This window comes from Haematobia irritans, chromosome 1 (genome assembly GCF_050003625.1).
Source record: "Haematobia irritans isolate KBUSLIRL chromosome 1, ASM5000362v1, whole genome shotgun sequence".
NCBI classification, from domain to species: domain Eukaryota; kingdom Metazoa; phylum Arthropoda; class Insecta; order Diptera; family Muscidae; genus Haematobia; species Haematobia irritans.
The window spans coordinates 198,310,499-198,316,543 of NC_134397.1; the positions used below are offsets into that span (position 1 = coordinate 198,310,499).

Genomic DNA, 6,045 nt, shown 5'->3' on the forward strand with positions numbered 1-6,045 from the left:
AGTCACTGTTGATGGTTTTTCCCTTCTCAAGATAACCGATAGAAATTATTCCATGCGCATCCCAAAAAACAGAGGCCTTTACTTTGCCAGCGGACTTTTGAGTCTTTCCACGCTTCGGAGACGGTTCACCGGTCGTTGTCCACTCAGCCGACTGTCGATTGGACTCAGGAGTGTAGTGATGGAGCCATGTTTCATCCATTGTCACATATCGACGGAAAAACTCGGGTGTATTACGAGTTAACAGCTGCAAACACCGCTCAGAATCATCAACACGTTGTTGTTTTTGGTCAAATGTGAGCTCGCGCGGCACCCATTTGCACAGAGCTTCCGCATATCCAAATATTGATGAATGAAAGAACCAACACGTTCCTTTGATATCTATAAGGCCTCTGATATCCGGATCAACTTAATTTTACGGTCATTCAAAATCATTTTGTGGATTTTTTTGATGTTTTCGTCGGTAACCACCTCTTTCGGGCGTCCACTGTGTTCACCGTCCTCCGTGCTCATTTCACCACGCTTGAATTTTGCATACCAATCAATTATTATTGATTTCCCTGGGGCAGAGTCCGGAAACTCATTATCAAGCCAAGTGTTTGCTTCCACCGTATTTTTTCCCTTCAGAAAAAAGTATTTTATCAAAACACGAAATTCCTTTTTTCCATTTTTTTTCACAATAACAAAAATTGCTTCACAAAAGACGCTCTATCTCACAAATTAATTGACTCGTAGCCGTCAAATTTTGACACGAATCATTTGAAGGTTGGTACTATATAAAAATAATATGCATTTAATACTAGCGACGCAATCTATATGTCAGACTTATCAGCCAACCTGTAAACTACTTTTCCAGATGTTCTTTAAACTTAAAACTAAAGAACACACATTCAAATCTCTCCAGTGGTAGATTTTTTATCAAATACTTTTTTTAAAAGATTTTTGATGATGTACATCGTTTTTATTTTGTGGAAATATAGTTTTTCCATTGAAACTTGAAATAGTTTTTATTTTTTAGAAATATATCTTGTCCAATTGAAACTTGTTAATGAAATCAATTAATTTTTTAATCAAGTATTTTTTTGTACCCAATAAAAACTGTGATTGATACTATAATTTTTGTGATTGAAGACATTTCAATTAAAAAATTAATTGGATCAATTAGTTAAAAACGTAGTTAGTTTGAGCAAAAGATTGATTGCTTTAAATACATTTTTAAATAAAAATGTAAAAAATTTCTATAATCTTTTTTAACTTAGTTCAGAGTTTGACTAAAAAGTTAATCAAATCAATTAAAGACACATGTCGATGGGAGCTCTCACAGAAAATATCACCAAAACATTTACAATTAAAAAGTTGATTGAAATAGAAAAATATTTTTTTCTGATTCAATCACGTAATTAATTGGTCAAATTAATTGTTTAATTGAAATGTCTTAAATCACAGAAATGATAGTATCAATTGAAAAATTAATTGAAAGTCAAATTAAAAAAATAATTAATACAATTAAAATATTAATTGAAACTATACATTTTTGATTGATTGAATTTTATTTCAACTAAAAAATTTGTTGAATCAATTAAAATTTTAATTGAATATTTTTTAAAACTCAATTAAGACTTTAATTGGAAAAATGTTCGTGAAATGTTTATACCCTGCGCCACACTGTGGAACAGGGTATTATAAGTTAGTGCATATGTTTGCAACACCCAGAAGGAGACGAGATAGACACATGGTGTCTTTGGCAAAAATGCTCAGGGTGGGCTCCTGAGTCGATATAGCCATGTCCGTCTGTCCGTGAACACATTTTTGTAATCAAAGTCTAGGTCGCAGTTTTAGTCCAATCGACTTCAAGTTTTGCACAAGTATGTGTTTTGGCTCAGAATAGAACCCTATTGATTTTGAAAGAAATCGGTTCAGATTTAGATATAGCTCCCATATATATATCTTTCGCCCGATATGGACTAATACGGTCCCAGAAGCCAGAGTTTTACACCAATTTGGTTGAAATTTTGCACAGGGAGTACAATTAGTAGTTTAGTCAAGTGTGCCAAATTTTATTGAAATTGGTTCAGATTTAGATATAGCTCCCTTATATAGCGTTCGCCCGATTTACACTCATATGGCCACAGTGGCCAATATTTTACTCCGATTTAACTGAAATTTTGCACAGGGAGTAGAATTAGCATTGTAGCTATGCGTGCCAAATTTGATTGAAATCGGTTCAGATTTAGATATAGCTCCCATATATAGCTTTCGCCCGATTTACACTGATATGACCACAGAGGCCAATTTTTTGCTCCGATTTAGTTGAAATTTTGCACAGGGAGTAGAATTAGCATTGTAGCTATGCGCGCCAAATTTGGTTGAAATCGGTTAAGATTTAGACATAGCTCCCGTATATAGCTTTCGCCCGATAAGGACTTATATGGCCTCAGAAGCCAGAGTTTTACCCTAATTTGCTCAAAAATTTGCACAAGAAACACAATTAGTACTATAGTCAAGTGTGCCAAATTTTGTTGAAATCGGTTCAGATTTAGATATAGCTCCCATATATATCTTTCGCCCGATTTGGACTAATACGGTCCCAGAAGCCAGAGTTTTTCCCCAATTTGGTTTTAGTTTTGCACAGAGAGTAGAATTAGCATTGTAGCTATACGTGCCAAATTTAGTTGAAATCAGTTCAGATTTAGATATAGCTCCCATATATATGTTTTTCTGATTTCGACAAAAATGGTCAAAATACCAACATTTTCCTTGCAAAATCGCCACTGCTTAGTCGAAAAGTTGTAAAAATGAATCTAATTTTCCTAAACTTCTAATACATATATATCGATCGATAAATCATAAATAAATTTTTGCGAAGTTGCCTTAAAATTGCTTCAGATTTAAATGTTTCCCATATTTTTTTACTAACATTGTGTTCTACCCTAGTGCATTAGCCGACTTAAATTTTGAGTCTATAGATTTAGAAGTCTATCAAATTCTGTCCAGATCGAGTGATATTTAAGTGTATGTATTTGGGACAAACCTTTATATATAGCCCCCCAACATATTTGACGGATGTGATATGGTATCGAAAATTTAGATCTACAAAGTGGTGCAGGGTATAATATAGTCGGCCCCGCCCGACTTTAGACTTTCCTTACTTGTTTTTTACTAACATTATGTTCCACCCTAGTGCATTAGACGACTTAAATTTTGAGTCTATAGATTTTGTAGAAGTCTATCAAATTCTGTCCAAATCAAGTCTATCAAATTCTGTCCAAATCCGGAATCTCAAGCGGTGGGTGAACTTTCGTCTTGTTTGGGCAGCTTTCCGGATGCAGTTCATTGGTTTCCGGTGAGAACCAGTGAATCCATGTATCGACAAGTGTCATGACGAATCATACTTGAATGACGTCGAACACTGTTCTTCAATGATGTCACTGTTCAATGATGTCACTGACTCGTGACAGGTGGTCGTACTAAATTTTTTATCTACACAGAAAAAAAAGTGTCTCGTAAATTTAAGAAGATTTTTACAATAATTTATTACAAGAATTTTCCAGAATTTTAGTTCATTTTTCGTATCTTCAACGAAAATTAACTACTCGAAAGGAAATTTTACAAATTCTAAGTAGCAATCGTTTAGTTCATGGCCTACAAAATACGATGGAAATTTCCTTAAAAAATTTCTTAACTGGTAGTTAAAAATTCGTTTGTTATGCTATAAAACTACTTGTGAAATGTAAAGTATTTTCTAAATAATAAGTACAATTTACTATAAGATTTTTTTGTATGAGAAAATATTTTTTTACGAAAAATGAACTTGAAAGTGGATAGCAATTTCTTACTGACAATTCCTATAGTTAATAATTGTTGGTAAAAAATTACCCAATGAAATATTTTTAGTTCACATGTAATTAAATTTATAGACATTTTCGTCAAAAACGGTAGATAACATTTCATGAAAATTTTGCAAATTTTAAGTTAAACGTTTCATCGTTCATAAACTGGTGTGCCTTTACGAATATTATTCTCAGAGTAAATTGTCAGCAGATGCGATGAACTAATGCATAGTACAGAGATCTTTATCGGCATAGTGGAATGTGATTAATGTAAAGATGATGTTACTTGAGTTTTGTTGTGTATACATGAGCGTGGGGTTGTTTTTATTTTGGTTCATTTAGTGGTTTGTGTGTGTGTTTGTTATTCTTGGATGGTTTATTGGCTGGATGAGGTGTTGTTTTCAATAAAGGCACATGTGTTTTTGTTGTTGTAGGAATGTTTTGGCTTTGCTTGGTTTTGTTTGGCATGCTTCAGTTGTATAGTTGGCGTTGGCGTGGGCTGTTGCATCTTTTAATATGCAACAAGGGAATATAAAGGCATGGAATATTTTGGAATTTTGAGACATATATTGGTGTTTGTTTATTAAACCTTTTAAATGAAAGTTATTAATATTTTATCGGTAGTTTCGAGAAAAGTTATTAAGAATATTTAGGAAAATATGTTGAAATTGAAAGTGTATTGAAATTTTTATTATTCAATGTAAAAAATTAATATTCAATTCCAGATGAATTTGGAAAATTTTTGTTATATCTGAGCGTATAGTTTAGCCATAAATTGGTAAGTATTGTTTTTTTAATATGGCTTTCTTTTAAAAATAATATTTTTTATGTATATTATTATTTGTTAATTATTTTTTTTTTTTTTGGAAACCAGTTTAATGTTTTTCTTTGTTGTAAAAGCAATATTTAATTTCAGAGCAACTCCAGATGGGTTCGAAAATAGAGAATTGGTAAGTTTTCTTTTAAAATTTGGCTTTCTTTCAACTAGAATATTTACGTTTTTATGACCTTTTTATCATCAAAATTATAGGTTTTTAATACCTTATTTTAATATTTCTTTAATCAATTTTTTGGAAACCAATGTAATATTTTAATGTAAAAAAAAAAATATTTAATTTCAGAATAACCCCATAAAAATTTTAAAAAAATTTTAGTACTCCTTTGCTTGTAATTTAATAGTGAATTGGTAAGGATTCTTTAACTTTCTTTTAACCAGAATATTTGTTTTTTTATGCATAATATTATTTTTTTCATTAGATTTTTTGGAAACCTATTTAATAATTTTATTTAATGTAAAAAATAAATATTTAATTTCAGAATAGCCCAAATAAATTTAAACAACTTTTTATATTTCCCCTCAGCGTACAATTTAATAGAGAATTGGTAAGTTTTATATTAAAACTCTGGCTTTCTTTCAACTAGAATATTTATTTTATTATATCCTTCACATCGAAAGCAACACAGTTTTATGAGTTTATATAGAATACTTCATTATTTCTCTAATTGTTTCAGGTACCAATTTTATGAGATACGTTTTCCAAAGAAAAGTTGAATTCCTTACACCATTCGATAAAATGCCCCCAAATATGGTAAGTTACAAGCTAAAATGAAGAATTAAAATTATATTTCATTACATGGTGTTAATTTTTAACAATTTTCATTATTGTTTCCATTTTTTTCCAGCAAGATATGTGAAAAAATTACCTACGATGAATAAAAAAAGGATAAGTCAAAATGTCCAAACAGCGGGTTCAAATGAACTACTCTCTGTTCCACGTGGTCATAATTTTTATTCACAAAAAACATTGTATTAAGAACTTTCATCATAAGTTTTTATAATAAAGTACTTTTGCTTAAAGAAAGTTTAATTTTAATGTATGAAAATGTTCATAATAGTAAAACGGTTTGTTGTTCCTTTAATTATTTAATTTCTCTGTACTGTGGAATGATTGATTTAAAAATAGTTTAATCGTCGACATTTTAAAGAGACTGTTAACCAATTTTTTATTATCGGGTTTCCCACAAAATAAGCAAGTAAAACAAAATAATACTGACTTTTTAACTTGGTAGGGGTATATAAATCTTATGGTGTTGTAAAAATGAACTAAACTACAATGTTATAGATGAACTAAAATTTAAGAGAATTATAAACTAGACAAGTTGAAAAAAATCTTAAGGGCTAAATCATGGTCAATATTACTACAGTTTAGTTCATTTT

General features: G+C 30.7%; 1 long non-coding RNA gene across 1 annotated transcript; it reads left to right on the forward strand.

Annotated features, from left to right (window-relative positions):
- The first annotated feature begins 5,338 nt into the window (after positions 1-5,338).
- On the forward strand, positions 5,339-5,695 carry LOC142243002 (uncharacterized). The gene is made up of 2 exons (XR_012724291.1): positions 5,339-5,416; positions 5,511-5,695. It is a non-coding gene; the product is annotated as an uncharacterized LOC142243002 (long non-coding RNA).
- Positions 5,696-6,045: the final 350 nt, after the last annotated feature.